The following is a 22,595-nucleotide window of genomic DNA, read 5'->3' as shown; positions in this document are numbered from 1 at the left end:
TATACATTGTCAAACAAGGAGTGCATGATCTACATATTCTTTTTAGTTAGGAATCTTCCTTGCCTACTTTTAGATTGCAGTTCCCACAAGGATTCATCATGTCATTTGAAACTACTGCAAATTTCATGGACAATCGAGCACTCACAATAGCCTACACTGCTAAACAAGCCAAGGAAATATATGGTCTCATACAGGAAGTTAAATATTTTAATGTACAGAGTGGATCGATAATGCAGCAGCTTAAACAATTAGAATATTTTACTAGCCACAAGCTCAAACAATAACTACAAGCGTCCACCCTAATTTAGATTCATAAGGTGAAAATAATCCCCTGAGGTCTGAGGCTGACGATTAAACAAATGTTATACCGATTACAACACAATCACACAATTATGGAAAAATGGTACGCGATATTAAATAAATGTTCATTGGATTTAATTTTGTTACTTATTAAAGAACTCTCATGAACCATCCATGAACTAGAGGAAGAAATTGATAATGTGAAACGAGACCTGTCCAACAGAATGGAAGAGGAGAACTGGAAACAGTTTTTAGAGGACAGTTTTTAGAGAACATGAATACAAAACTAGATATTTACGGAAAAGAATTACAAGAAACGAAACTCCGGAAATTTAAATGTTACACCATAGATTACAAGCTAAATGAAGCATACACTTGGCAGAAGTTTATGCCCAACAAAGATTCACGCAAAACACCAACACGGCTTCGGAAGAAAGCTTAGTATCTGAAAACGATACAGAAACCTTATGAGCTCCTGTAAAAATCTTGCATACTCGATCTGATACTACACAGAAACTTCCTGGCGACAAGGGTGGATCAGAACAAGCTTCCACGGTTTCTTTATTATCCCAATCCACAGACATGGGACAACCACCAACATCATTTAAAAAAACAATGCTCAGTATTAGAAAATGAAGTAGCTTTTTTTAATTTATGAAAGTTCCAAGAATTAAGAATTTTTTTGAAAATGTCATTCTAGCCCAAGAAACTAAGGAAGCCACAACTCCGGAGATCAAACCAAAAAGCACATTTATGGCCCTAGTATCCCATAAAACGTGATACATTTGAAACTTTATTAAAAAAGGATCTCAGCACCTTGGACTACAAGAATAAGGGTAAGCACAAGTTCAATTTCAGTATGGCAGGAAATAGCATCCTTCAAACATTGGCGAAGAAAGCTGACAAAGGCAATGCCTTACTGCCTTTGTGATGATGGATCGAATTTTTTATCAAGAAAAAGTCACAGAACATGTCAAGGAGACATCTATATATATGATGATGAACTTCGATCCTACTATGGAAATTGCATACTTACTACAAAAGATCCTGGATGAAGCTTTGGATATAGATTGGATAGATGAAAATATTAAACAATATCTGACAATACAATTTCCAAGGAGGCTCAAGTTGTACATGCTCCCAAAAATCCATAAGAGCAAGTCAAATCCTCCATTTTTACCCAATTATGTCAGGGTGTGGTTCTCTGTAGGAACCTGTTGGGAGATTTTAAGACACATTTTTTCAACCCTTTGTGTAATCATGGCAGACATACATAAAAGATACAACAGATTTTCTACAAAAACTAGAAGAGCTACCCAGAAGAAGGCTGAAGAATGGCTTCTTTTACAATTATGTGGTTTCTTTATATACATCCATTCCACATATGAAAGGCCTGGAACCAATTGAATGGGCCGTACTACAGCAACCAACAATAGGAGCAAACAAAGTGTTTCTCTTAGAACTGCTTAATTTCTGCTTGCAGCATAGATACTTCGTTTGGAACTGCTAATTTTACCTGCAATTGAGCGGAACTTCAATGGGTTTTGCAGGGGAACCAACATATGCCAATACAATCATGGCAACATTTGAAGAAGAACACGTCTTATGAGACATACAGTGGACAGACAATGCGTTATTCTTTTGTCGTTACATTGATGACATTTTTATGATATGGATGAACACAGAGGTTGTTCTATTAGATAATATCAAGCAGTTGAACTCCAAGAATCCAAGGATACAATTTACCCGTACGATCAGTAAAACAAGCTTGGTGTTCCTTGACGTTTGGATTGAACTGACAGAGAATGGCATACAAACGAGAATGTATAAGAAACCTACAGATAGGAACAATTCCTTGTTATTTCACAGCTTCCATCCACCAAGTTTGATTCTAAACTTACCTTACTCGCAAGTTTTTTTTTTTTTTTAAATATATTTTTATAGTTTTTTTTCTTACATAGACAGGGTACACATAAACATACACGAGTACATGTGCTCTTTCTGGCGCATAGATCACTGCGTCCGCACACTATACATCATCGACAACTGGGTAATCTATGCGTTGTTTTACTCTGTTGGGCAGTTAATTCTCCGTCCCATTAGGCTAGTAGTTCGTATTCCATATACCGGTGAACTTCTTTCGTTGGCTCTTAGCTTTTTCGTGAACATATAACATGCAACATGTAACATATAGTTGTTGGCAGGTGGTTAAAGATCGGTGTACGGCCTCTTATTTCTATCTCATGGTGTATTTGGCTACGGTGGTTTGAATGGGTCTAGTGCCCTATCTAGCGATGACCATATCTGTCTATTGGGTTTCTTCCAGGGTGTGTATCTTAGCGCTGTTTTGTCGGCGCCTCTTAGGAATATAACCCAATTTATCCATCCTTTAAAGGTGGCCTTGGAGGTGTTTTTCCATTTAGCTAGTATGATCTTTGTGGCACTAGTTAGGAGGAAATATAGAAGGTTTCTGTCTTGTTGTGTGTTGATTTCGGTGTTGATATGTGCTGTTGTTAGGGTGCAGAACTGCCGCTTGAGGGTGCAGCCTAGTGTCTGGTTGGTGAAGTCAAACACTTTGTCCCAGAATTTTCTGACCTTGCAGCAGTGGAAGATTAGATGGGCTAAGTCCCCTGTTGCTTTGTTGCAGTTCCAGCACTGGCTATTCTCTCTTAGGCTCAATTTCGCTAGCTTTGCTGGGGTCCAGTGTGCTTGGTGTATTAACCAAAATTTGGTTTGCACTAGTACTGGCGAGATTATGTTTTGCGTGGGGGAGGCCCACATGGTCAGAAGCTCTTTCTCTGTGAGAGTACGGCCTATCTGGTTTTCCCAGTAGCGTTTATTTTTATCATTGAGTTTTGAGGTCTTTGGGCGGAGAAGTTTATATAGGTGTGATTTGTGGTGCCCTGTTTTGTTTAGGTTTTCCATGAGTTGGAAGATAGATGGGGTGAGGCTGCTTAGGTTCGCTTTTTTGATCGCTGTTTTGATGGTCAGGAAGTTGTATAGTTCCACCTCTGGAAGGCCTAACCAGCCCTTTATGGTGTTAAAAGTGAGCAGTTTGCCTTCCTCTTCTAGGTGTGCTGGATGTGAGAGGCCTAGCGTGCTCCATGTCTTTATATCCAGGGGCTTCCCCCTGTACTTTATTTTCGGATTAGCCCATAGTGCCACCCATTTCGAGTTTTTTAGGTTTACCTCTAGTTTCTGATCTACCTTGAGGAGGGCACTTCTTGTTATCTTGAATATTGGGTTCCTTTTTAGTGACTGTTTGTTGGTTGTGAGGAGGGTTAGGGGGTCTGAGTTGTCTAGGATGGCTTTTTCCAGGGCCAGCCACGTTGGTGTGTATTTCTGGTTTTGGGTTACCCAGTGCAATCCTTGTCTGGCTATGCAGGCTGTCTGAAATGATTTTAGATCTGCCACGTTAAGGCCTCCTAGTTCTTTACTTAGTCTAAGTTTTTGGAGGGTGCTTCTTGGTTTTTTGTCCCTCCAGATGAATTTGTTCAGTGCTTGGTCTATTTTTTTATGGAAGTCTTCGGTTAGAGCTGGGGGAGCATACTGGCTAGGTAGTTAACTATAGGTGTGGCCATCATTTTGACTGTTTCTATTCTTCCCCACCAGGTGATGAATTTGGGTGACCATTTTTCCAGCAAGTCTCTTATCTTTGTCAGTGTTCTCTTTTCGTTTTGGTCTAGGGTCGTTTTTAAGTCCTTGCCAATGTTTATTCCTAAGTATTTGATCGATTTTGTTTGCCACACCAGCCCAGAGCCCCCTATTACTTCTTTGGTCGTGTGTACATTCATGGGCATACACTCTGACTTGTCTCTATTTAGTTTGAACCCTGAGTGGGAAGCGTAAGTGTCGATGGTGCACATGAGTGCGGGTATGGACACTGTTGGGTCTTCTGTAACTATCAATAGGTTGTCTGCGTATGCCGCCAGTTTGGCCGTAGTTTTGTTGATGGAGATGCCTGCTATGTTCTCGTTTGTGAGAATGTCTTTGATCAGGGTTTCTAGTACTAGAAAGAATAGTAGTGGGGATTGCGGACATCCCTGTCTAGTTCCTCTTTGGAGGTCAAATGGGGCTGAGGTTGTGCCGTTAATGGTGATCTGAGCTTTTGGGTTTTTGTACATGGCCATGACTCTTCTGGCATACGTATCCCCCAGGTTGTATGCTAGCAGGCACTCTTTTAGGAAGTGCCAAGACACCCTGTCAAAGGCCTTTTCTGCATCAAGTGCAATCGTTACTGCTGGTTTTTGTGCGTGTGAGCAGTGTTCTATGACTTGGCACAGGAGTCTGGTGTTGTCGCTAGACATTCTGCCTTTCATGTATCCTACTTGTGTGTTGTTTATCAGTTGTGGGAGCACGCTGCACAGCCTAGTAGCTAATATTTTGGCATATAGTTTGCACTCAAGGATAATGAGTGATATAGGTCGGTAGTTCTTTGGCCATTGTGGTCTTTACCTTCTTTCGGAATAACTATAATGTTGGTTTGTGCCATTGTTGTGGTCACTTCACCAGCCATACCGCAGTGGTTAAAGGCTTTCGTTAGAGTAGGAACTAGTTGCTCTTGGAATGATTTGTAGAAAGGTGCTCTGTAGCCATCTGGGCCTGGGGCCTTCTTTTTCTTTTAGCGCTTTGATGGCTGTCCTAACCTCTAGTGGCTTGATGTCTTGACCTAAGGCTCTTGCTTCTTCATCTGTGATCTTTGGCAACTTCAGGCTCTCTAGGTAGGCCTTGGTTTGCTTTGTTTCGAGTCCCTCATCTTTTTTGTACAGCTCTATATAGAATTCCCTGAAGGTGCTAACAATGTCTTCGTGTCTGGTGTGTGATTTGCCTGTGGTGTCTGTGATTGATGTGATGTTGTGTTGTCTCTGCTTGCGCTTGAGGTATGCTGCCAGTGATTTACCTGCTCTACTTGCTTCACACAGATTGATCTCTTTATATTTTTTTATCCAGAGGCCTGCGCGTTCGCTGAGTACTCTATTGCATTCATATTTCTTTTTGATGAGTTCTGTTAGGGCATTTTGGTTGTCGATGTTGCTTATGTGCTCAGTCTCTAGCCTTTTGATGTCTTTTTCTAACTGTGCTAGCTGTGCTCTTGTCTCTCTGTCTCTTCTCCCCTTTATTTCCATTTAGTACTCCTCATATGGTTGCTTTTAGTGCTTCCCACAACGTGCCTGGGTCTGTATCTGGTGTGTCATTCACTGCAATGTATTCTGTGATGGCTGTTTGAATCTTGGCTCTGTCCTCTTGCTTATCTAGGGTTGTGGGGTTAAGTTGCCATCTGCGTGTTAGATGCTCATTGTGTCTAGCTGCTAGGTGTAGGCTGATGCAAGCGTGGTCTGATATTGTGTACTAGCTGCGATGTCTGTGTGTTTGGTTAGGTGGGTGTGGGTTGAGGATATGAGGATATAGTCTATTCTGCTGTAGGAGTTGTGTGGGTGGGAGTAGAAGGTGTAATCTCTTGTGTCGGGGTGTTGTAGGCGCCATGGGTCTGCTTGGTCAAGTCTGTTGCACATGTTCTTTAGTGCTTTGTGCGATGTCGGTGTTCGTGTCTTGTTTTTGGCTTGTCTGTCTAGCGTTTGGTCTAATGTCATGTTGAAATCCCCTGCCACTACCATCATACTGTGTGAGGCGCTACTCTCAAGGTCCTTGGTTACCTTCTCCCAGAAAGGGGAGTCGTCTGTGTTGGGTGCATAGATGTTTGCCAATAGGATCGTCTCCTCTCCTCTTTTCATCTGCGTGATTAGTAATCTGCTTTCCTCGTCTTGCTGTACCTTCTCTATGGTTATGTTGGATTTGCTACTGACTAGTGTGATGACTCCTCTTTTTTTCCCTATTGCTGGTGAGCAGGCGACTTGGTCTATCCATCTGGCTCTGAGTTTGTCTGCTTCCTCTGTGGATAGTTTTGTCTCTTGCAATAGTATTATGTCTCCTTTCGTCTTGGCAAGGTAGTCTAGTTTTTTTTTTCTTTTCACTGGATGATTAAGACCTTTCACATTCAGTGAGATGTCCCTTAGGTCTGTCTGCAGCGACTTGCTATTCAACTGTGTCATCCTTGGGATTGCATTTGGTTAGGTGTGGTTTGGCGCTGGAAGACCGCTGTGTGGCTATATGGTGCTGTCTGTTACCACTATTGTTAAGGGTTAGTTGTGCTGATGCTGCCGGCGATCTATTTGCGTTGTTGGATACTCTAATGACAAAGACATGATTAACAAGACGAACCAGACTTACAAGACTAACCAAACGAACTATTCTACTTCCTGCTCTCCCCCCTTTTCCCTCCCCTCCCTCCCTCCTTCCCTTTGTCCATTGTTCCTTCGTGCTGTGGGCGTGCAACAGCAAGATCCTCCTGCTTCCGCCCCCATCCCCGGAAATCGAACCCTCTTTCCTTAGCCCACATACAAAAGAATGATGCGCTACTTTCTGAAAGGACATCTGGTTGTTCCAGGTGCTTTTACTCCCAACAGTCTTTCTTTAGGTTGGCTTCCTTTTTCATTACTTAGGCGTGTGAGTCACTGAGGTACAGTTGTTACTGTGAGGTTCCTGTTTTGCTTCCAACAGTCTTTGAGTCTGCTTCTTTCCTAGTGAGGTAGCGTCGTTGTGTGTAAAGTAGTCTCTGAGGTAGGATAGAATTCTTCACGTGTGATTAGTTTCCATTGTGCAGACCATGCGATTGATAGTAGTGCCCTTGAGCTTTCCTGCGCTTTACCCACTATCGGTTACATTGCTGGGTGAGGCGCTTCTTTTTCCCGTCGGTGTCGAGTCTTCCATTTCTTGGGTTGGTAGTCCTTGTAGATAGCGTGAGAGTTCGGCTGGGTCTTCGAATGTCATGGCGATACGTTTGTTGTATATCCTGAACCTTGCGGGGCCGGTGAATGAGAAGGTAATGTTCTCTCTCCTTAGTCTGTCTCTGACGGCTAGGAATCCCTTTCTTATGTCGACCGTCGGCTTAGAGTAATCCTGCGTGAGTATGATTTTGTGGCCGTTCCATAGCAGGCTCGGGTTTTTCCTCGCTACCTCGAATATGGCGTCTGTCTGGTGTGAACGTAGTCGTCTGCATATTATTGGTCTGGGGTTTGTCCTGCCAGATTCTTTGCTCGCTGGTACTCTGTACGCTTTGTCTAGTTCAAAGGGGCCTTCGAACTTCAGGTTTGTTAGCTTTGGGATGAGACTTTGTATAAGTGACACACACGAGCCAGCCTTGTCTTCTTCTCCTTCTGGGATGCCTAGGATCCTTATGTTGCCTTTTCTGTTTCTGTCTTCGAAATCAGCTGCTTGTCGTCGTAGTTCTGTGGTAGCTTTGGCTATATTTCCTATGGCCTTGCCTGTGAGCTGAGACCTGTCTTCAATGTCGCTGACTCGTTGTTCGACAGCTTCAACTCTGTTGTTAGTGGTGTGGATGTCCGCTCTGATTGCTGCCAGCTCTAGTTCTATCTTGTCCGTTGTTTTATTTGTTGATATTGCTAGATCGTGTACATCGGCCAGTTTCTTGAGTATGCTATCTAGGTTCCCGGCAATGTACGATCTGTTCTTAATTGGGGAGTCCATGTTGTTCTCGAGTCTGTTTTTCTTCTGCTGCTGTGACATTCTTCTTTTTCTGCCGTAGTTGGTACCGTTGCTTTGGTGAGCTGATTTCTTTGGTGGCACGCACAGGTCCTTAAAATTGTCGAGCTCCTAACTTCTTTGTGCACTCTTCGATTAGGCTTCCTTGATTTGCTTCATCTTAGCTGCTCCTTTACTCCTTGTCACTTTATGTTTTGTTGAGCTACCTTGGCCGTTCACTGCTCCCAGTTGCGAGCTCACACCACTTTTGCCCCTCCCTGGATTTGCCCTTATTCGCCCCTTTGGCTAATCATTGTTATGCGCTTCTTTAGTGTCCTTCTCTCCCCTTGGCCACACCTTTTGTCTGTGTCTTGTCTTGGCTGTGCGACCAAAATGGCCGGCCCTTATGCGTTTTACTTTAGCTTTACCCCTGGTTACATGTGCCGATCTTTTGACTCCTCGGCCACCCCCTTTTTTGACTTTTATAAATAGCTGGGCTTGATTCTATTGCCTTCTTGCTGGATGGCTGCGGCTGCTCTTGGGGCTACTGGTAGATAGCGCTTCTTTCTCGTTCTTGTGTGCTCTGTGCCCCTACCAAGATGGCCGCTTTATCTGTGCGATATCTCTTGCTTTGACTGGGTGGGGTGGCTAATGACAGCCTTCTTGACTCAGCGGTACCTGTGCGCTTGTTCTGATGGGTAGCTGCGCAGAACTGCACTTTCCGCCCCTCTCAACCCGCTGTTTTCTTGGTTATCGGGCGCCCTTGGCTACGGCTGCTCCTGGTGCTGCTGATAGATAGCACTTATTTGTTTCTAGTTTTGATTCCTTGCTTGCTTCCAATATGGCCACATCCTTCCACCTTCTGGTTGTTTGTAAATAGCTGGGCGTGATCCTATTGCCTTCTTGCTGTATGGCTTTGGCCTCTGGTCCCCTGCGCCAATCGTTTGCTTTTTCATGGGCACCTTTTTTTTTGTATATAGCTGTGCGCAATCTTATTGCCTTATCGCTGTATGGCTTTGGCAACTCTTGGTGCTACTGGTAGTTGTTGCTTATTCCCGTTCTTGTGTGCTCCTCGTACACCCCCTTTTTGATTTTGTAAATAGCTGGGCTTGATCATATTGCCTTCTCGCTGTATGGCTTCAGCTGCTCTTGGTGCTACTGGTAGATAGCGCTTATTCTTGTTCCTGGGTGCTCTGTGCCCCCCCAAAATGGCCGCCTTTTCTGTGCACTATCTCTTGCTTTGGCTGGGTGGGGTGGCTATTGACAGCCGTCTTGACTCAGCGGCACTTGTGCGCTCCTTCTGATGGGTAGTCACGTTGCACTGCGCTTTCCGCCTCTCTCACCCCGCTGTTTTCTTGGTTCTCGGGCACCCTTGCTGGGGTGCTATGCTTCGCTCTGACGCGCTGTTTCTAGTTTCGATTCCTTGCTCGCTTTCAATATGGCCGTGCCCTAGTGGGTTTTGCTTTCGGTTTGCTTTCTATGATGTTATTAGCTTATTTGCCATATCGCGTCTCATTTGGTGGCAGTGTAACGCTTGTAGCTGACCCTCGGCTGAGCAACTGAACTTTATATCTCTTTGTGGTAGCTCGTAGCCCTCAGATCGTGGAATCGCTCAGCTGCTGGAAGCTGCTACTGTGTCGCACCATTTTCTGCCTGTTGTTGTTGAGTGGGTTGTTGTTTTCGATGCTTGAAATAGTTGTTTCCGCTCCACACTGCTTCTCGCTTTGCTTTCCGCTGCGGTCCTTTTCTCTTCCGATAACCATAGCTCTGTTTGTTGGGCTGTTCGCTGTCAGTACTCGCCGTTAGTTTGGTTCTTTTTCCAAGGTCGGACGGAGCTCCGGATTTAGGCTCCTAGTCCCCTTGCCATCCAAGCCACGCCCCCTTACTCGCAAGTTTTAAGAACCAGGAGGATTTCCTCTGCTATCGTTACATTTAAAACTACAATAGATCAACAAAAGTAGCAATATAGGAACAGAGGGTATCCCAATCTGTTGCTGGACGAACATAAATGTCAGGCACCATTCATTGAATGTGACAAACTGTTGCAAAAAACTTTGAAAGAACCACTAAACTGGATGGTATTTGTATCGAGATTTTCAACAAAATCAGACAAAACCACTAATATTATCAACAAACTGTGGCAACTTCTGCAACAGGAACCCAATTTTCTCAGTCCGTTTGTTCACAAGCCATTGTTTGCGTATACTAGATCACACAATTTGAAAGAAATCCTATCAAAGTTGACCCCCACCAAGTATCACAAAAGCACAGGAACCAAAAAGATGTCTTAACTGTATTCATTGTAACAATGTAATAACTGGGAATATCCCACTACACCCACAAATAGGAGAATAAATCTGTTTGTACCACTCAGCAGATTGCAAGTCCAGCAATTTAATTTATGCTATAAAATGTCCTTGCGGCCGGCTTTATATAGGGAAAATGGAAAGGAAAATGAAAATCAGACTGACCGAATACACCAGTAGAATTCATAAGAACAATATCAACTCAAACTTGGCAGCACATTGGATTGAATGCAGACACTCCATTGCACAGCTGTAGTTTCAAATTATCGAGACAATGCAAAACATTCCTGGCACAGCCAATTTTAAAAGGTTATTACAGCTGGAAGTGTTTTGAATCAAGAAACTGAAAACTATGAGGCCAAGAGGGCTCAATGACAAATTAGAGATGGGGTGCTTACTATGAAACAGTGAAGAAAAATGTGATTTCTCATTTAGACTCTGAGGTGCTATTACACTAGACACCGGATTATCCACTTACATACAGACTCAGAAGACTCATTGATAAATTTGAAATGGGATGGTGCATGAAATGGTGAACAGTATGCACAATCCACAGATACAAATCAGATTCTGTCTTCTACGTTAGAATATACGGACATTAGATATAGTTCTCATTCACATAGCACAGGTCTATCACAATCACACACAGGTTCTGAACTAGGTTTATTCATGGTGATCTCGAGTTTTAGGCTCCTAGAGAAGGGAATTGATGGAGATGCATTTACTTATCAGCACGTCTTCCCTTTGAGGGTATACCTCTTTGTGTGTATAGAGTTGTTAGCGTTTAGTTTTAACATCATCTAGATCGAGTACACTCCAATAAGGTTTTCGCAGCCATCTGCTTAACTGATTAAATAAAGAAGATTCGCTCTGCTCCACATCTGCTGATGGTTTTTAATCACATAAGTTCCTAAGTGTATGTTCTTTATGACATGTTCAAATTGTTTATTACTCATTAGCTCTATACACCCGAGCCATTTACTAATAGCTTTGTTAAGGTTCACTGAACACACTCCAATATGACAGCCGCAGTTATTGGTGAACTGGGAATCAGGCGTTATATCACTACGGAGCATAAGCTTTCTTTCCTAAGAAGAGCACTTATTCCCCTCTTGCTTTTGAGGAAATGTTATTCCAATATGGAAATCCACTCTATATTGCCTTAAACCAGTAAGACAACTAGCATAAAATGATATTGAGTATTTTTTAACATTCGGGGAAACAGCTTTTACTCGATGTAGTTTCTCTTTATATGATATAGGTATGGGGACTATCTGTTTTCCGATGTTCACAGGATCTACTCATAATCAGGTGTAAGCACTTCTCTCAGCTATTATATTTGGAGGTTCTTTGCATAGGATTACGAGGTTTCATCTGGTTTTTCTTTTATCCCAATCATAGCAGTTACAGGAACGTAATGGCTAATATATATGTTTCTACTCTTTTTTATGCAGTAAGTACAGGCAACGGTTAGCGTGGATTTTTAAAGCCTGAGCGGCATGTGGTTTTCATAGGGCACGGTGCTCTGTCCCTGCACACTTAAGGTGCTTGGACAAGGACAATAGTTCGGTCTTAAAGAGGCATGACATTTCTGATTACACCAGGGTGATTGTGATTGTGATTCATCAGAATTGTTACATTTGTTATGTTACCTTAATGTATAGAAGATACATGTATTTTGATTGAGGCTCAAAGAAATTAAGTTCAACGTCGGGACACCAGTGAAGTGCCCCCACCAATGACACTATCGCTGCTGCATCTGCAAACTTCTTGATCCTTGATCATCTTTGTTTATCGTTTTAAATCATTTTTAGTCCATCTTATAATTTCACTCGTTTAAACCATTATCACTCAACATACAAGGAAATGCCAATTTTCATCTGTTTCTCATATTCATGATGGGCTTTCCGAACCTCTTCAATCAAGAATACGTACTAGAGGATATTTCATCAAGAGCAGTTTATTGAAAAAACCCAATGCATTTCGGGCCTCCATGGGCCCTTCGTCAGGGGTAACTGCAAAATCAATTAAGCAAACATTATTGTAACACGCACCGTTATGTTCACATTCACGTAATTCTAATATTTACTGTATAAAACCACAATAATAATGCTTTTTATGTCTGGCTAAATGCTCTGTGAATGTTAACCAACATTGATACATATATTTACGTCATTTAAAATCAGGCAAGTATTGGTTTTCTTTCTGGCATAATCACCTAATCGCTTGCGCACTTGTGTAATACCCATCATATGAACTCACCCCTCTTTGCAGGCTCAAAACTGTCTTTGGGTTTTCATTACTTCATAATGCCTAAGCCTTGCATCCCTCCACCCGGTAACCCCCGTCTGCTAGCAGAAATGTGCTACCCACCCTTACTCTCACAGTATCAGCTCATCCACTAAACATGCCGATTGAGTCATAAAGCTTAATTTAAAAGGCAACCTGCCCGCTCGAGCAATACTGTCCTCTAATAAAAGCACCGCAATTACTCTAACCACAAGTCCCAAGCTGTCTCCTTACTGTTTATTCACCCCACTTATCACATACCTGCTGCAAAACATTCGTCCTCCTTTCTGGACTGCAAGAACTAAAGCATTCGACATTCTCAACACCTGATATTTAAACACGCTTTCTACCCCTCCTCCCAGGTAAACCCTCCCCTTAACACAGCGTCATCACCCCTTAATCTACTGCGGTCCGAACAAAGTGCCTCCAATACTTCAACTCCCATAGTGCATCCTGCCGGTTAACATCTCTCATGCGCTCGTATAAATATTATCAGTACATCTATAAATAAAACGGGACTACAAGCGATGTCCTCAGCTGCTTGAACATCACATGCTTAATTGTTCGATGTAAAATAACTCTGACGTTTCTGGAAATAAACTCATGGTGAAATATGTTGTTCCGCCTTGCACGTTGCACGTAACCTCCTCTCTGAAAGATCCTTATCATCCAGTTTATCTGTGGGTGCAAACCCAGTGGAGCCAGTTAATTGTAACAACTTTTTTTAGTATGGTTGCACACCATTTTCACATAAAAATTGTCCTTTGTTTTCATCCTTCTGAACTAGCGTGCTCACTGGTAACGTGCCCTAGCCCCAATGACACGTGGTACTTGAAAGTTCAACGTCGGGACACCAGTGAAGTGCCCCCACCAATGGCACTATCGCTGCTGCATCTGCAAACTTCTTGATCCTTAATCATCTTTGTTTATCGTTTTAAATCATTTTTAGTCCATCTTATAATTTCACTCGTTTAAACCATTATCACTCAACATGCAAGGAAATGCCAATTTTCATCTGTTTCTCATATTCATGATGGGCCATCCGAACCTCTTCAATCAAGAATACGTACTAGAGGATATTTCATCAAGAGCAGTTTATTGAAAAAACCCAATGCATTTCGGGCCTCCATGGGCCCTTCGTCAGGGGTAACTGCAAAATCAATTAAGCAAACATTATTGTAACACGCACCGTTATGTTCACATTCACGTAATTCTATTATTTACTGTATAAAACCACAATAATAATGCTTTTTATGTCTGGCTAAATGCTCTGTGAATGTTAACCAACATTGATACATATATTTACGTCATTTAAAATCAGGCAAGTATTGGTTTTCTTTCTGGCATAATCACCTAATCGCTTGCGCACTTGTGTAATACCCATCATATGAACTCACCCCTCTTTGCAGGCTCAAAACTGTCTGTGGGTTTTCATTACTTCATAATGCCTAAGCCTTGCATCCCTCCACCCGGTAACCCCCGTCTGCTAGCAGAAATGTGCTACCCACCCTTACTCTCACAGTATCAGCTCATCCACTAAACATGCCGATTGAGTCATAAAGCTTAATTTAAAAGGCAACCTGCCCGCTCGAGCAATACTGTCCTCTAATAAAAGCACCGCAATTACTCTAACCACAAGTCCCAAGTTTATTCACCCCACTTATCACATACCTGCTGCAAAACATTCGTCCTCCTTTCTGGACTGCAAGAACTAAAGCGTTCGACATTCTCAACACCTGATATTTAAACACGCTTTCTACCCCTCCTCCCAGGTAAACCTTCCCCTTAACACAGCGTCATCACCCCGTCATCAAAGAAATTAAGAGCATGTGCAATATACATACTTGTTAATCATTGTTTAAATATTGAAATGACACATTAAATAATCATGGTATGAAATAATGCAAAATTGTTGATATATTATTTGTAAGTTGGCACACCTTAGTCCAAGGAGGCAGTTGGTTTTCGGCCTTTTTCATACATTAAATTCGACTTGGGCATCAAGTTGGGTTTAATGGTACAATCATAGAACCCATTATAGTAGTCCCATTCAGAAGTTAGTCAGGCTGGGGTGTCAGTCGATAACTCTGTGTTAGCCAATGGAGCTACTATCTTTTCCACAGCAAAAATTACGTTTTGGAGATTTTGCTGTTAGTGTATATTAAAGAAATATGTCTTACTTAATATTATACAGTTCCCTGCCTTAGGGCTCAGTAGGGTTTCCTTAGGTGAGACTTACATATATTGTAAAGGGAATTGGGGGCTCTGCCATTGGTTTCAATGACAAAGTCAAACTTGCAGTTTTGAAACTGCTCTTTCAGGCTGAAGTGGCAGGCTGGTTGCCATTTTCTACTTTTGTCACACACAGGGTGGCACAACCAGTGCTGTAGCCCTGGGTGGACACTCTGTCTTACATGCCTTGGATACCCTGGGTACCATATACTAGGGCGTCATAAATATGTCAGTCTATGCTAATTGGGTATAGCCAATTCAACATACATTTTGTACTGGATTACAACACCACGACTGAGGTTTGGTTAGCAGGTCTCAGTGCACTCTCAGAGTCAAAAAACCTGCACCATCAGTTCAAAATTCTGTGGGCGATCACGCAAAAAAAGGCATTTCCTTACAATCAACAACTGTTGTTGTGCTCACCTCTAAGTTAAAAAGTGCTACCATGTGGCAGCTGTCATAAGTGCTCGCATTAACAATGAAGTGCTGGTGCCGAGCACCAGAAACCACTGGTTCAAATTAAGCACTGGGTGGTTGATTAGGTCATCATCAAAAACCCTGTGAAGATACCCAAGGGTGAGTTCACATTTTCCTTGCCATTACAAGTTAAAAAAGTTGCCACCACCACAGTATTACTAAAGGATAAGGGTTGATTAAAAAAAGCTCAAACCAGGGCAAGTTGACATTCTTCAGAGAAATAAAGAAAAAGGTGTAGCACATTCATGGGAGGATTTTGATGGTTTAAATCGAAACCTTGATAAATCTGCACGTGAACAAGTGTTGCATGATTACTCTGATATGCTTGCTTGTAACCCAGGTAGTCAGTCAAATTATATTTCACTCAGTAACACTGATGCTGCTTTTACAGGGTACGCCTGCTACAGTTAAAATAGTTAAAAGACCAGTGAAAGATTCAAATATTTTGTTCTGTTCTAATGTTTATTGTTTCCTTTTAACTTGTTTGTTTCTTTTCACAGTTGTGTTTTCTCTTCTGTTTTTTTTCTTTTGCTGTTTGAAAAAAGGGACATGTTAGTCTGTGCTTTGAATTATGCCCCCTTGCCGTTGCTATGTATTCTTAGAATTCTCTGTAGGCATTCTTTAGGATCTGATGGTCCTCATTCCTTCTCCTGGTGCTGAGCTGCATGCACCCAGAGAGTCTGAGGCGTTCTTCCTCTTCATGGACATACTGGTATTTTATCGAAACATTCTTCACCATCGTGGTTTGTGTATGGCTGGGTCACTACGAACTATTATATCACAAGGCATAATGACATTTGCCTGGCAATTGGAACAATATTAAGCAAAGATCCTTTCCCAACGGTATGGCATCCATTACGAGCAAAATATCCATGCCTACCATTGCTCTAGTGATGGGTGTGATACCACCTTTTACTGAGGTGTGTGGCATTGGTTTTGAATTTCAGGAGATTTCATTTGAAGAAACTGACAATCATGCAGGCTCTAAATCCCCACTTCTGTTTAAGATGCCCTCGTCCTCTGACTAGATTTGTTAAGGAAGTCTGTTCTTAATTGACACTTTTCATAATGCAAATGACAAGCATTGCCGAAATGCAAAATAAGGCCCCCACCCCAGAAAAAAAGAAGAGGGTCCCCTGAAGAGTGGGGGGGGGCACCTGAAAGGTTGTACTCCCACAAGAGTCACTGGGGCTGCAGGGGACTGCATGATGCCCATGCACAGCTCAATTTGAGAAGTTAATATACCTAGAAGGAGTCCTAGGTCTCACCATTCCTAAAAAAGCATAGGCAGAATGAAGTCATCGCCATTAACCCCACAATGAAGTTACAAGAGTATAAAAGGTGCCAGATGATAGGTTGTGTGGTTTCTGTACTCAGTACTTAATCTGTAATAAAATATGTGCCAGGGCCCTCGCCAGTGGGCCACTGCAGCTTCAACCACCCATTGCCTTGCCAGCACTGCCGACGACAATACCTAAGCAACTATCAACCATAACACTCCAGCAAGTGTGATTGTTCAGACTATTCCAAGCCCTCAAAGCTATAAGAATGGCTTGAGTGAGAGGAATTAATCGTATTTAATGTATATTGAATGAATAAACAGAGGTTGTTCTGCTCATCTCTAAAGTAGAGGGAAAGCGCCACCATGTGGCAGACTGTCATAGTGCCCGTATTCACAATTACGTGTGGGTGCCGAGCACCCAAAACCACCCGCTCAAATTAAGCACTGGTACTCACTGAGTGTGAAGACAACGCAGATTGATGATCTGTCTTCTGTTTCGTCATTTTAGACTCTGGGGACACTGACCTGCTGATGCTGCTGAGTTTTTCAGCTACATTGGAGTCTCAGTTTTATCATTGAATTGGAAACATGGATTTTTATTAGACCAGAAAACTGGAATTGCAGTAGTACAGTGGGGTGTGGCAGAGCTCATGCAGGACCCCATTTTCCTTCAATGTATATATTCAATCATTCATCCATTTGTTATAAAACTTTGGGGTCAACCTCCAAAATTATAATAATAAAACAGTGCCTGACAAAAGCTCAGATATATTTTGCATTCTCAAAGAATGGATGAATATAAATTTGTGTAGTTTGAATCCTGCAACAAGTCAATTTTTTATTGTAGTCGGGGTTACTGATGGCCAGGGCACAAGTCCTAAAAAAAGAAGTGAGGGGACTAAACTAGTTAGGCAGTATGCAAGTGACATCACGGCAAGTGACATTATGACATGCGACATCACGTTGCGCGACATCGCAGGTGACATCACAGGGATTGACACCACAGGAAGTAGCATCACAAGAAGTGACATCCGATCTTAAGCCCTCACACACATGTTTAACAGGTCTCTCATGAGTACATTTGAGCGTATTTCAAGTATACATGCACACCCTCCTGATTTAGGCAGAAGATTCACACTTCTGTAAGCTACACATTAAACAATGTTGCCTTTTGTCAGCGTAAAGCTTCCTTTCTAACTTTCTAACTCTACTGCCAGACTACTCAACCAAGCATAGTATTCCATATGCAGCACATTTACATGTAGATATGATTCCTTTAGCTGCCTGGGCTCGCCGAAAGTGAGACCACTCTCCTATGCGAAGTACTCTTACACAGCCTTACCCACCTGCACTCATTTTAGGAGATTGGGACTAATTTTCTGCCAAAAGACCATGATCCAAAGCACGAGAGAAAGACAAAAAAGGAAGAAAGGAGAGAGATAAGAAAACAATGATGATGGCAGAAAAGGGGATTAAAAAACAGCCTGCAAGATTAAGCAATTTTAGGGCAGTGAAAGAATTAGGTTATGACAACCTTGGCATTCAGCAATAGGACCCTAAAAAAAGTTTGGGGCTCTGCAGTGATATTTTTACAAATTACACACTGCTCTCCAAAATGTCACCTCCACATTTAGCAGCAGACATCTCTCATGTTCCTATTGTTGGCATAACTGTATCTAACTACATCAAAAAACGGGGGGAGGTAGAGGGATATGCTAGGTCCACCCTCTTGTTGCAAAAGTAGACCTACAAAATCCAAGATGTCGGATAAGGAACCTAGCAAAAAAGGGAAAGGATTTTCGCTCAATCTCAACTCCACAACATCACTGCACTACACATAGTTCCTCACTAAAAGTGCTCCTACGTAACGTCTCAAATCGTAGCACGCCTCAATCCACAGCGGATTGAGATGGCCCCTATGATGAAGCATGTCACCAAAGGGAAACCCTTATGAGTGAGGTGACTCAAGAAAGGAAATCTTTTCTTTCCTGCTGATTTTCCGAATCAGATTGAGTGAAAATACTTTCCCTTTTTTTCTAGGTTCCTTACCTGACATCTCGGATTTTGTAGGTCTATAACTGTATCTAAACCACCCTTACATTTGCCAGCACAACCTGACAGCTTACCCTGGAATCAGTACCACCAGAATGCCCACACAACGAATGGGCCCTACATTTCAAAATAGAAGGTATCAGCTTCACATCAAAATAAGTGTAAGCCGCACAGTATACAAAGATGAAATGGAAATGGCTATAAAGGTAACTCACAAGAGAAAGGCACATGCAGTTCAGTCCCATCTTGCACTTTCAAGAAAATATTGGCCTTCCGAAGGAAATATGACTAGTTTGCATAGAAAACTACTAGATGTAGGAACAGCGAGAGACACCACAAACTATCGCCAGTAATCAGAAACTATACCAGACTATGTTCTCTAATAAGACCTCTGCATGTTCTAGACATGTTACACTGCCAACATGGTGCACCAGAGATGGCCTACTTGACCTACTTTATTAAAGTAACACTAATCTGTGGGCTCACCTGTGCACTGTAACCTCACCCTGCAGGAACCAGCCCTAGGCAAGCAAACATGATCTTTCATTTCATTGATAGCATAGCTCTGTATTACTTCAGTCTTACAGATGTAAGAGCATCATAACAACAAAGCTAACCTGTGTTATTGTGTTGTAATACAGTACATTGCAAACCTTGCAACATCGCTGCAGTAGGTAGGAGTGAGAGGGCAAAAAACAAAAGCACCCATCCCCGGCAGGGTAACAGCTTGGTAAAATTGAACACTGCCATATTTCCAGAGTCACAAAAATGCAACTTGTTTTCCTTTCAAGGAAAACAGCTCTTCAACATTTAGTGATTGAAACTGGTAAATAAAGCATACAATATCAAATGCTTGGAAATAATTTTTTGTTGCAGTGTGACAGATTTAGATACATCTGCACAAAACTGAAATATTTGGGTCATGGAGGAGCAAGCAGGATTATACATGGCAGTCCTTGAAGTGAAAAGTACACAGCAGCAGCATCTGCCTGCCACCCAAGCTTCAACCTAATTTGCCAAGATTTAAAGACAAAGCATTAACCTCTGATGTAAAACAGGAGAAATAAAGATAAGTCCATCTAATTGCTGAAATGAACATGTGAAAGTAGAAAGCTTGGCCAAATCCTGTGAACCTAGGCAAATCTATTGTGTTAGATTTAATAGGCTGTAATGTTGTACCATGTATAATAAGAATCTGGGATGTGGGGAAAGGAGGAACCAAATAGGTTTACCGCCGGGAAGAAATGTTTGATGAAAGTTTGACTACAATGTCCACCTGCCTCCTTACCCTCATGGTTTCTATTTAAGAAGCTACCAAATGGGTCGGTATGTATGGCATGTATGAGGATGGTGAATGGAAGTTTTACAACTGAATGTAAACAAATAGGATACTAATGGGATTCTTGTGAGGTCCTGAAGAAAGCCAACTAACCCGGTGAGGCATTGGTGTGACAGCTAAAACATGTTGATCCAGGGTTTCAGAGGATACTAGTTTCCTTTGTGCATTCCCACCTATTTTTAACTCCGTCAGGGTGCCCTTTGAAAGTAAAATTATTCCCCAGGACACCCTAGACTATTTTAAATCTAGGATTCCACCCAATAACAAAAGAGCTTCCTTGGCAACTAAGATTGAGCCCGCCCAGATGCATTAGGTATCTGGACAAGGACTCCATGATGAAGCATGCCACTTGGAATTCCAATGGGGGAGAGCCCTTTTAATATCATAGAGTGATCCTCCTGGGCTGGTATGAAGAGCTAGGCTAACCATGGTAGGGACTCGCTCCTATTGTTTTTGTATGGTTGAGCGTTTGGGGAAAGTGAGCATACACTGTGTCACTCCTTCTTGGAATATAGTAATAAGACTCTAAGTCACATATATAATGTATCCGACACTTGACTTTCATCTGGCTTCTACCAGCCAGCGACACTCTAACCTAACTCACAAAGAACTAAAGACAAAACATTGTCCTTTGATGTGAAATAGGAAAAATAAAGAGATGTCTAGTTAGTGGCAGGGTTGCACAAAGTGAATGCATAAAACCAGTGTCCTGCCCGTGACATCCGTATAACAGGTGGGGGCCGTGGTGAGGATTGAGGGCTGTTGCCCTGGTGCATTGCTCTATCGAGAAGAGGATGTCGTACTGTGAGATGCGCAGCACTGTTAGACAAACAAGCATTATACACCTTAAACGGTCGAGGCACGCAAGACAGCCCGGCAGCTTTCACAAGAGTAACCTCAAAATCAGGAGCAACCATCGACTACACCCTGGCAGACCCAGATTTTTCCCCTTTGAGATAATAGAAAGAGGAGAAAGCGACCACTATCCTCAATTATTTACATTAACTGACCTCATGAAAAAGTCTCAGCCATCAAGTGCGCTGACGCATTCTACCCAACTGTAGAATTTAAAATGGTTAACATGGAACGAAAACACTGCAGATAAAATTATGGATTCGTGTATACATTTCCTGACCACTACAGGAGCAAAACCACTGGGGATAGATGCTTTGGAGTGCCTAGTTAACAGATTGCACAGAATGTTTATACATAGCTCCAAAAATCAAAAAGCGGCCGGATCATCGTGTCAGAATGGTTCACTATAGCGCTAAGGTAAAAAAAAAAAAACTGAACAAAGCATTGAGACTATTGCGAACAAATGGTCAACAACCTTCCTGGGAGGCCCTGACATCAATTAAACAAATGAAAAAAGACCTAAAAAAGGAGACCCGGGACGCCAAACGTAAACACAATGAGCAGCTCTGGACAAAAATGCTCCATGTAAGTCGACAAAAAAATTCAAAGCAGTTCTGGGCCCAGATCAATGTTCTAGCTAACGGGAAAAATCGGCACTTTAACTCAGATATAACCGAGCATGCATGGCAAGCTCATATAGAAGCAACATATAATTCACAGACAGCACCCAGAGCAACAACTGAAAACGAAATAGGGAAGGCGATACAAACATACCCTAGCACCGCCAGTGAGACTCTAATAAAAGAGCAGAAGCAGGCAGAGACATTGAATCAAATCTCACAGGCCCGTAACCAGATGACCAGTAACCCGTATTTGGAAAATCATAGCAACCCACAAGCAAAACAAAAAGAAGGAAAATTGCACCAAAATCATCCGGAAACATCAGGGTCGGATCAACTGGTCGTCGACAACCAGACTTCACAAAAACAAGTAATGAATATCATAAAAAAGCAGAGATCAGACGGAGCGCCGGAATCCAACGGTCTGCCAAACGCCCTATTCAAAAAAGACCCACAATTTTGGTCTAAACATCTAGCCACACTGTTTGACAACATTTGGGAATCCCACACTATCCCCGATTCATGGCGAGGAAGTATATTGCACCCAATATTTAAAGCAGGGGCTCGCGCAAATCCCTTAAACTACAGGTTAATAGCCCTCATAGACGTCGAGGCAAAAATCTACGCTGCAAACCTGCTTAAGGATCGAGAAGATTGGGTAGAAAACATCAAACTGATCCCCAACACACAGACGGGCTTTCGAGCCGGAATGGGCACTTTAGCAAACATTTCCGCCGTTACACTCCTGGCCAATCAATCTATCGCATACTCCAAAGTACCCTATGCGTGTTTCGTGGACCTCAAGGCGGCCTTCGACAAGGTCCCTAGACAAGCCCTATGGGCAAAAATGAAATCCTGGGGTGCACCCTCAAACTTATTAAATGCAATCATAGACCTTTACTCAAAAACATGGGTTCAAATAAAAATGGGAGATGGTCGAAGCCTAACAAACAAAATCACTACCATCAATGGCTTAAAACAGGGGTGCGTGTTGGCCCCCTGTTTATTTAATATATACACAGCTGACCTAGACAACCACTTACGTTCAACATTAGGCGATCCTCCAAAACTGGGGAATGAGAGAACAGCAAGTCTGCAATACGCAGATGATATTGTGTTGCTCTCCCAAACGCCTCGTGGCCTACAACGATTAATAAACAAACTGGTAGAATACACAGACCTCAACCAACTACAGATAAACTTTTAAAAAACAATGGTCATGTGTTTTTCAAGTCCACAGGAAAAAAATACCAAAATTCACTTGGACGATTAACAGCAACAGTTTGGACCGCGAGGAGACATAC

This window comes from Lissotriton vulgaris, chromosome 6 (genome assembly GCF_964263255.1).
Source record: "Lissotriton vulgaris chromosome 6, aLisVul1.2, whole genome shotgun sequence".
Taxonomy (NCBI): Eukaryota; Metazoa; Chordata; class Amphibia; order Caudata; family Salamandridae; genus Lissotriton; species Lissotriton vulgaris.
The sequence above is the reverse complement of the archived record's forward strand: the minus strand, read 5'-3'. Positions refer to the sequence as shown.